A 10784-nucleotide genomic window follows, 5' to 3' on the forward strand; every position below is an offset into this window, starting at 1 on the left:
CCTTAGACATGTGAATTTGAATGACATGTCTTAATATATGTACCGACAAACTGGAAGAAGGATGGATGAAGGGATGGGTAAACTGATATTCGGAAGAATAATGGATAGACAGGCGGAAAGATGAATGGATCAATTATTCGCTGCAGGAGAATCTGTATAACTAGTTTCCCATATAGCAAGCATACTGAGGAGGTGCCTTCCCTGCTAAGCCTAGTGTCAACTCTGATTGATTTTTATTTTTGATGAATGAGTTTAAATCATTGTCTAGCGCATGTGAATAGCTCCATGAACTGCAGTGATTCTTAAAAAGAATGTAAAGAATGGTGTTGCCTCACAGGTAAATGGAGACTTTATAAAGCAATTCTCCCTGTTTGAGCAGTGCTATCTAAATCCCATCCAAAAGTAAAGCCTACAGAATTTTCTCGCTTTGAACCTCTCTTGCAAAACACAGAACTCGCAAAACAAAATACTATGACCTGGCATAAATGTCTTAATGACATTTATGTCAGCCTAATCGAAAGCTTAATAAGGTTCAAAGCGTCTTCGGATAGTTAGGTTACTGGCCAAGGGCCCACTGAGTCACACTATTTTCTTACTGGAACTAAAGTAAGAAGTTAAGAACAAACAAAAGCAAAACATTGCAGAGGTTAGAAATATGAAATAAAAACAGAAATGCAGGAGAAACCCAGGCAGCATCTGTGGAGAGAAAAAACAAAGTTAAAATTTCAGGTAGACGAACTTCCATTAGAAATTACAAGGCCCATTTATGTTTGCCAGAAGCGTCATACGTTTATAAGCAGGGACCCATCCTCTGCAAACAAAAGAAATGCGTTCAAGGTTTTGCACCATTTTGAAGTCTTTGGAGCTTGGGCAGCCTATTGCTTTCTCCATGACAATGCTTCAGCCAATCAGAGTTGACTTGCCAAGCAATCAGCACCCTTTTCTCCTGTAGTATAAATTGTTGTGATCATTTGAAATTTGGCATTCTTGTGTTTGTCCTGATGAGTGCAAGACCAACAACTTTAGCAAAATGTATTCGTTTTCAGCAAAATTAAGAGGTCGTTTGTCTATTTTCCAACATCCCCTTTGCCCCCAACCTGTCCTGAAGGTATATTTTGGCATATAGTGGCACCAACTACCCATTAACCCTTTCAAGTTCATCATTCTTTAAATGTTCACCAAGATAGCATTAAGCCTAGCAATTGCACTGCATGCTATTAGCATTTGAATTCTTAACAGCCCAGATTTTGCACTCATGGCATCCATTCATTATACTTACATTGGCCAGAGACTTTCTGTTGGTTTTACATTGTAACTTGGTTATTAGAGAATCAAACAGTGCTTCACACTCCACAGGGGACCTGGGACCTGTGTGAACATGGCAAGCAAAGGGCTGTCACCTTAACTAGGCAGGTTGAGGAAGCATTACTGAGGCATGCAGAGTCTGTTCCGGGAAGTGTAAACTAGAATATTTAATTCAATGATAATTCATGTATAGAAAACAAAATAAATGGAGGGAAAGGTGGAATTAAGAGAACAAGAGAGAGAAAAAGTTAACATTCACTGAGATTGTTTTGCAGTAAGACTTACAATGCTGCTAAAAATCCACTTTCAATTGAATGAACAAGCCCTAATTTTTGCTCGCAAATTTAGTGGATATCCATTGTTTAAGTACAGTTCGAGTATCCTTAATCCATAAATCCAAAAACCAAACATATCCAAAACTGCACTTTTTTTTGAATCTCATTGACTTTCAGTGCGGGAAGTCGAATAGTTTGTCTGCATTGTTTACCTTACGATTTTGGTGGTGAACATGTCAATAAGAAATTTATTACGGGTACCCTGTGTTTATTATTCAATGATACATCTTACTTTTCTAGCCATTTTATTTACTTTAGACTATAGCTAGCCTAGGCTTAGGCTATTGTGATAATAGTTTATAGGGAGTATCTGAAAATCGAAATTAACTGAAATCCGAAATGCAATTGGCTCCTAGGATTTCGGATAAAGGATACTCGACCTGTACAGCAATTTCATTTCCTTCATATATGATTTAATACCGAGTCTCTCGATGAGATACTGTTTTAGCACAGTTTCTGAAGGAGCAGGGCAACTTGGAAAGCAATTTCCTGGTTTCTGCATTTCATGGAATCACAGAATTGTTACAGTGTAAAAGGAGGCCATTTGGCCCATCATGTCTGCACTGGCTGTCTAAATGAGCAATTGACTTGGTGCCATTCCCTCGCTATAACCCTGCACATTCTTCCTCTTCAGGTAACAGTCTAACCCCCTTTTGAATGCTTTGATTGAACCTGCCATTTAACTGCGCATGTGCAGACCCCAGAAGCTGCTGGCCGGAAGAACTGATAGCGCAAAGTCCAGACCAATGCACTTGTGTTTTCTTTCTTACAGCCAACTGCATTTCATGAATGTATTTTGACTTGCTCCCCAGGCTCAGCGACTTTATATTATCTTCCATCCCTTTGCCAATGCCATTAACTTTTAAGTGGATTACAAGTGCCCCTGTAATTCCTTTTTCAACAGATATTTCCTCCAGAAATGATGCAGCCGAAGAGAACTTTTTTGCCTTGCACAATATAGTTCATCAATAGTAATAGTGGAAATGTGAATTCCAAGTGGCGATGTGAAAAACCTTACTGTATGATGTAAAAGACAACGAGTGAACTTAAAGCAGTGAGGCTTCAAAGGAAAGCTTGGAAATAGTTAAAATAAAACATTTGTATTCATGCAGCGCCTTTCATGGCCACAGGACTTCTGATGAAAGGTCATTGATCTGAAACATTGGGCGGGGGTTTTCTGGCCCCTGGTACCGGCCGTTAAAAGTAAACGGTTCTCCAAATTTTCCCGTCCCACCTGCAATGCGGCCCGCCGGTGTTGGGGACAGCAAATCTCGGCCGGTAATTCTGTTTTCTACCTGGCTGCTGAGTATCTTCAGCGTTTCCCACTTTTATTTCAGACTGCCAACGTCTGCGGTATTTTGCTTCTGTAAAAAGCTATCAAACTCAGTTTGAAACTGTTAAATGCCGTGACCTCGGTGGCTTTTTGGGGAGATGGTTGCAGGTTTAAATGATCCTACCGTGTGAAGAAGTGCTTTCTAACAACACCCCTGAACAGCTTAGCTTTAATTTTATGGCTGTGCCCCTTCGTTCTGGACTCTCTTACCAGGAGAGATAGTTTCCACCTATTCAATCAATTCCTTTGATCATCTTAGCCCCCTCAATTAGACCACCCCTTAATCTTCTATATTTAAGTGAATACAACATTGTATTTTAACCTTAGTTGAGTCTAGATTGAGGGAAGGTAGGCGGTTAAATTACAGGAAGCAATTTGGGACATACAGAACAAGTCGCCTAAGATACACAAATTAATAGGCCAACGGCAGGAGTTTAGTGTGATCAAGTGTGAAATACTGCATGAGAAACAAAATGGGCATCTAAAGTACTCCATGAATGGTATTGAGGTGAAATTGAAAGGAACCTAAGAGAATTTCTGCTTAACGTGTTCAAACACTGCAGGTATCAAAACATCAAATAGAATAGTGAATTATGCAATGAAAATGGTAGGTTGCAAGATAGCCTTCAACTGTACAGTACATTAATCAATCCCCTTCTGGTCACTGAGACACCAGGAAGATATTCAAGCCCTGCAGGTGGATCACTGAAATAAGAGAATAATGAAGATAAACAGGCGAATCTCAAGCTTTTAAGTCTTAAAAGGAAGTGACCGTATATATTTGTTTTAATTGAGGCATGTACAGAGAAAATAGGGAATATGCATCAAGAGAATACTTCAAACTAAACCATAATAGTAGGATAAAGGCGTCACAGGTTCAAACTAGTGAAAGACAAATTTAGGGAAGTTCTTCAACTCACAAAAATTGATGAATACACTGGGTAATGATTACAGGTAGGCCAGAATCGTTTAAGAAACAGTTGAAAGCTGTCATGGTGACTCCGTAGGGTCTTTCCAGGTATGTGAGTTAAGACAGGCCAAATTTTCTTCCCCCACCTTTATCTTTCTTATTATGAAGGTAAAATAATTTTCATAATATTATTCCGGTTTACTGTAAAGTAGGTTTATGGGTGCGAATGTAGATTGTTCTGTCCGTGTGATTTAATTATATTTGGGCCAGGATTTTCCAGCCGTTGGGTGGGCTCGGCGGGGGCGAAATGGACTGCCGCCGGCAATCGGGCCCCGACCACGATTTCACGTTGGCTGGCCGATTAACGACCAGCTAGCATGAATTGCGAGCTGTGGGACGGTGGGGGAGCAGGTGTTGGAGGAGGGCGAGTGCGGAGGTTCACGCAGGTATGTGAGTGCGTGGCAGTGAAAGCTCCCCGAGGCACAGAGCTGCTTCTGGGGAGGCGAAGATTCTTAAAATTAAAAATAAAGCATTTAAAAATGTTAAAAAACATGTCCCCTCAGACATGAGCAGGGACATATTAGAAATTAGCTTGAAAAGATTTATATGTTTTTTTAATCACTGACCGAAACCTCAGCCCGTGGATGAGGTTTTGCAAAACATTCAAAGGCCACCTGGCCGATTTGCCTGCCCGCCAACCGTAAGGTAGGCCGGAAAGCGAAAAGTTTATTTTAATTATGGCCAGAATTTTTCCCTCATCCAGGGGGGCTTGGTGGGGGTGGTTGGAGACGATCAGGAACCCGACTGCTGCCCATGATCGGCTCCACACCGCGATTTTAAGCGGGCGGCCCAATTAAGGCCCTACCCAGCGTAAGATGCAGCTGCAGCCGGAGAATGAACGAGAAGAGACGGGCAGGGGCGGGTGCTCAATGTCCACCGTGTCCAATGCCAACCCTGGCGGCCAATTCAAATGCGGCCGCGGCAGCCATTGGAAGGCTCCCAGTAAAGGGCGTTGACCTCGTGATGGACAGAGCTGCGGGTGGACATGGCAGGTGGGAGGGCAGGTCGGCGGGACATTCGGCCCTGTGTTTCTCTGATGAGTGCCTCACTGCCCTCCTGGAGGAGGTGGCAGCACGGAGAGAAATCCTTGTCTCCAGGGATGGGAGGAGGAGGCCCCCTTGCTTCACTAAAAAGGCCTGGGAGGAGGTGCCATCCAGGGTCAGCAGCCAAGATATGGTGAGGGGCACATGGGTGCAGTGCCAGGAACGCTTCAATGATCTGCGATCGGGAAGGGTGAGTACCGTGTTGGCATGGGTCACTTACCACAGCAGGTAAGAGCTGGCCATCCCCCACTTGGACCTCAGAGGTCTTAGATTGTGAGTGGCAAATGTCAATGAGGCAGCATCTGGGCAAGAGGGTGAACCCTGGCTGCTTGGAATGAGTGTTTTGCGGCTCCAGGGTCATGGATCGGCTGAGCCCTGCGAGGTTTTCCTCAGGTGGAGTTGGCCAGGCTGTGATGGCGCTGCAGGTACAGGGTGGACTAATCAATGCTCCTCTCTCCTTTCAGGAGAAAACATCCCATAATAATGCCGAGAGCTTGCGGACTGGCGGGGGACCACCCCACTTATTCATCTTGACCCGATATGAGCAGGAGGCCATGGAGCTGGAGAGGCGCAACGTTCCTAAGTCAAGTGGCCATGGTGAGGTTGGGGTGCCACAGGGAGGTAAGAGTGCACTGAGGTCAGAATGTCTGTCATAGCAACCATTCCATTGTAATCTCTATATTGATGTGAGTCTCAAACCTGGAACCCTCACTGATAATGGGAAGACGAGGGCACCCTGAAGCGTATCTGTCTCATCCGGGTGCCAGGCAGGCACAGTAACAGTGCAATGACTTCAACTAATGACCTGTCCTTGTTCTTCCTTTCAGGCTCACCAGCAGCTCATCAGGGTGAGGAGCCTGAAGGTCCATCACTGACCCCAGAGGACAGCACCCATCACAATTCACCTGCGTCACACCCTCTCAGCCAGGCAGGCACCAGCGCAGATATCAGCACCTCGGTGGGCATTAGATCGGCAGCTAGTATCTCGGTGCACATTGGTGAGGGCACTTCACTCTCACTTGAGGTGCAGCTGGAGGTAGAGAGTGCCCAGGGCGCTGGTAGTCAGAGGATTGCTGGGGGTCAAGAACATGCTCAGTCGATGGCTGATGTTGGGCCTCTGGAGTCCCTGAGGCAGCAGATGCTGGATGTCCAGCAGGGTGTGCGGGAGGATCTGGTGGGGATACATGAGGGAATGTGTGGCATGGTGTCCATTGTGGAGGAGTCTTTGTGGAGCGTGAGCAATGCAATGACCCTCATGGCCGAGCCCAATGCCTTCTCCGTGGAGAGAGTGGTGACTCTCATGGAGAGGCTGCTCCAGGAGAACAATCAGGGGTTCCTGGAGATGTGCTCGGACCTGCAAGCCCTCACTCCGGCAATGACCTCAGCTGGTCAGTGTCAGTGTGGGAGATGGATTGGGCACCAGGTGTCCCAGCTCGGTGCCCATTCATCAGTGGTGAGCAGGGAGGTGCAAAGCGACCTAACGTTGGCACATGTTCTGCCTGTTGTCTCTGTGGGCTCCTCTCAGGGCACTCCGGATGACGGCAGCAGCTCCTCCGCCCGTCTGCCAGTGGCCGTGGCATCCAATACGTCTGCGGCGACTGGGGAGATGCCAGCCGTGGCACTGGCTGCACCCTCCCGCACCCCTTCCCTCCCCTTAAACCAGCTTATATTTCACCTCTTTTCTATTTTTACTTCTGTTGAAGAGTCATATGGACTTGAAACGTTAATTGTGTTCCTCTCCGCAGATGCTGTCAGACCTACTGAACTTTTCCAGGTATTTTTATTTTTGTTTTGGATTTCCAGCATCTGCAGTTTTTTGCTTTTACCATATCATTAAATGTGTTTTTGTACAACAAGCCCCTGGGTGCTTCATTAGTTCTACAGGTGCAGGGTAGCCAATGATGTTATGAGTGACTAGTTTCTCATGAAACTTTATTGAAATGGCACATAGTACACGTTGTTCAATAAGCAAATGATCCTGTCAGCTATCGAGTATGGAGCCTGCAGCCCTGGCATGCAGTGGTGGTTCTTATTTGGTATGCTAGCTGAAGGAGCATTGGATCAAAGCATCCCGGGTGTCCCTGCCTCCCTGGAGGTTTCCCATGTCAGCGTCCATGCCCTCAGTGTTCTCCTGTCCATGCTCGTCCTTGGACTCACTACTAGACTCACCGTCTGCTGCCTGAGCAGCTGTGTCAAGATCTTCTTCCTCCATTGCGTCCCCCCTTTCCAGTGCCGGATTGTGTGGAGTGCAGCTTGCAATCACTCTCAGCGACACACGATCTGAGGGGTATGCAGTGCGGCCTCTGAACAATTCAGGCATCGGAAGCGCGACTTGAGAAGATCAATGGTTCTCTCTACCACAGCCCTTGTGGAGGCATGGCTGCTGTTGTACGGCAGCTCAGCCTCCGTTCTTGGATGGCAGAGAGGCGTCATGAGCCACCTTTTGAGGGGATAGCCCTTGTCACCCAGCAGCCATCCATCCAGCCGGGCTGGAGCACTGAAGAGCCTCGGTACCTGGGAGTGTCTCAGGGTGTAAGCGTCATGGGAGCTGCCTGTGTACCTTGCACAGATTTGCAGAATCTGCATCCTGTGGTCACACACTATCTGCACGTTCATGGAGTGGAAGCCCTTCCTGTTGGCGAAGGCACCGGGCTCACCTGCTGGCGCCTTGATGGCCACATGTGTGCAGTCGATTGTACCCTGAATGTGGGGAAACCCAGCAATTGTTGCAAAGCCTCTGGCTCGCTCAGCCTGGTTGGCCTCATCCGTACGGTAATGAATGAAGTCAATGCACAGCTGATCAGAGCTTCTGTCACCAGCTTGACACAACTATGGACAGCTGATTGGGAGACTCCACAAAGATCCCCCGCCCGTCGGAGGCATAGAAGTTGAGGGCCACTGTGACCCTCAGAGCCACTGGCATGGGGTGTCCACCCATACAGCTGGAGCTGATCTCAGGCTCGATCCTCTGACAGATAGAGTTCACTGTCTCCCTTGAGAGACAGAGCCTCCTTCGACATTGCACCTCAGACATATTGAGGCAGCTGCATCGCCGCCTGTAAACCCTGGCAGCAGGATAGTGGCGTCTTCTGTGGCCCCTTCCACCTTGGCCTTCCTGTTGGCCCTGCGCCCCTTGTGCCTGCGCCTCTCCCTCACTCCCTTGGACGCTGAATAGGGACATCTGGCCCCTGCTCCCCCTTCTGCCCCTCTCTTTCTCCTCATAGGAGGTGCCCCCAGCAGAGACCACAATCCCCATTCCCAGGGTAACGGAAGGCTGTCTGATACCTGCAACGACCTACGTGGTGTGGATCCTCTGTGGGCATGGAAAACAACACTGAGTCTTGAACTGAAGCCTCTTATTTCTGTCAAAGCAGCTCTGAAGTGAAATTAAGCTAAACCGCTCACACAAGCAACCAGCAGCAGCTTATAAGCTAAAGTACAAACAACCCGCATTAACAAGCCCGCTCATCACTCTTATCCCGCCCGTGGATGAGCTTTTTGAAAACGTGGCCTGCCCGCCAGCTCGTTTAGCCCTTGCGACGCCCTGAAAATCACACGGGCTAAATAAACTCTGAGACAATTCATGTCTCAAGGGTCTTAACTGGCCACTTAATTAATGGCGGGCGCACCTCCATCTTAATCGCGCGCCTGCCTAGCAAAATATTGCAAGGTTGCGCGTTGATGTCGGCATGCTCGGCCGTCGTCAACGCGCTTTATTTTTCACTCGGACATGTCGGGCGTGCACCTGCACGCCAACCTAAACATTCTGCCCTATGACTTTAATGGCCTTAATTGGCCGTTTAGTTGCTGACGGGCATGCTGCCGACTCCCGCATGCGCTTGCCAACCAAAATACCGCGTGAGTGCGTGATGATGTTGGGACGCTCGCTCAACATCAATGTCCATCATTTTATAGCTCGTTCGGGTCGGGCACACACCTGCCGGACGAATGAAATATTCTGCCCTTGGAGTCAGGTAGGCTGCAAGCTTGAAATTATCAAAAGAAGCTAGGCATAGAAATGTACTTGAAATACTAACGAGTGAACTTGGATGGGGTCTTAACATGTAAGGTAAAGTTCCAAAGATATATGGAACAATGGAATGTAAATATTAAAGAGAGAGAAATATATATAAAGGAGAATGAAAGGCTATGTCAGGGGGCCATGTAGGATCTAACAGGAGTGTGGGAAACAGCCTTTGGGAAGCCTCCAGCCATTCTTGCAAAAGTTTGCTGTGTCAAGTAAGTGAAGTTGGAGACAAGATTTTGGAATTCTACTTTCAAGTGCATGCTGTGGTGACTTGCTGGCTTGTTTTCTTAAATCTAAAATCTATTTTGGACTGTTGCCTTAAAGTGGGTGTATAATTTAGAGTCAGGTTAATTAGAAGTTTTAGGATTTGTTATATTATTAAGTAATTGTAGTCTATGTATGTGCTTGACATCTTTTATTCGTTAACAAGTATTTTAATTCAATTTTTAAAAATCTCTAAAGGGAGATTTAGTGGACTCATTACTTCTGAATTCAGTGCACACATCTTCTCATAATAAATGCAAGTTGCAAAACAGCTGTGATAGCGTGGCCAAGTTTCTTTTGTGGATTTGATTTGCCTGGCACACATCATCTGCCACGTCATAACATTTTTGCAATCTTGCAAAATAGTAAAATCCACAACGTATGAAAATAAAAGTGCTGTTAGAAAGCATCATTTACAGAGACACAAATAAACGGAGAAACAAATGACGAGTGATGTTAAAATGGATTTTTTCCAATTTGTTCCTAGTTAATTTCATGCCGACTATTACCTTCTTTTCCAGGATACAAGGCCTTTGCAGTGCCATCAATCAAACCAAGTACTGTTGAAGACAAAGAACAGAGTGGCAGTCACATTTTTTGTTTGCAGACTACTTTAAACTATTATCAAAACCTGCCAAGTTAACCTTGGAGAGCACAAGAAATGCAGCTTTATGGACACCCTAGTGTTTGTGGGCAATGTATAATTTATATTATTGTTCAAAGGCCCTTACAGCAGTTGTGAATGGTGTGTTTTGCTTAGTCAGTGCAGAGGAGTTTGTTTGCTGCATTGTGTCTTTGTGTCTGACCATTAGTGAATAAAATTTGAAAGGTAAAAAAATGTGATAACTAAATTACAGAATAAGATCATGAAAAACCTGGAGCTGTACCAAATCTATACTTTTGAGATCACCTCACCAACACGGCTTCTCATTTGCAGAATGGTATTTCAATTCAAGCTGCTACTAGACTCAGCTAGTAGTACTCTTGCCCCTGGTTGTAGATGTAAATCCTAACACAGATATGAATATTTAATCTAGATTGACATTTCGTCTTGTTGCTAAAGGAGCACTATATTGTTGGAGGCATTGCCTTTCAGGTGAGATGTTAATCTAAAAGTGAAAGGAAAGCCAGTGTCCTCCCTCGTGCAACAAATCAGCTTTGAGTCAGTTGGGGGCATTCTTCCTCTGGGGAGGAAGGCTCTAGGTTCAAGTGCCATTCCAAAACCTAGACTGATACTTAGTGCAGTACTGAGTGAGTGCGAGTGTTGGGTTGCGTGAGATGTTAAACCAAGGCCTCATTTACCCTCTCAGGGTGGACGCAAACAATCCAATGCAACTATTTCAAAGAAGAACGTGGGTTTCACACCGATGTCTCGGCTAACAGATTATCCGGTTATTATCATAACGTTGTCGAAGTATCTTGCTGCGTGCAAATCGGCTGATGCTTTTTCTAGAACAGTGACTACACTTCAAAGGTATTTCATTAGCTGTAAAGCGCTTTGGCACAT

At 45.9% G+C, this 10784-nt stretch overlaps 1 long non-coding RNA gene across 1 annotated transcript in view; it reads left to right on the plus strand.

The window, feature by feature from the left end:
• Positions 1 to 9891, plus strand: part of LOC144689247 (uncharacterized) — a 57380-nt gene extending 47489 nt beyond the window's left edge. The window contains exon 3 of the long non-coding RNA XR_013578607.1: positions 9799 to 9891. This is a non-coding gene — a long non-coding RNA (uncharacterized LOC144689247). The remainder of the gene's footprint in view (positions 1 to 9798) is intronic.
• The last annotated feature ends 893 nt before the right edge of the window (positions 9892 to 10784 follow it).

Source organism: Cetorhinus maximus, chromosome 13 (assembly GCF_964194155.1).
Source record: "Cetorhinus maximus chromosome 13, sCetMax3.hap1.1, whole genome shotgun sequence".
In the NCBI taxonomy this organism is placed as follows: domain Eukaryota; kingdom Metazoa; phylum Chordata; class Chondrichthyes; order Lamniformes; family Cetorhinidae; genus Cetorhinus; species Cetorhinus maximus.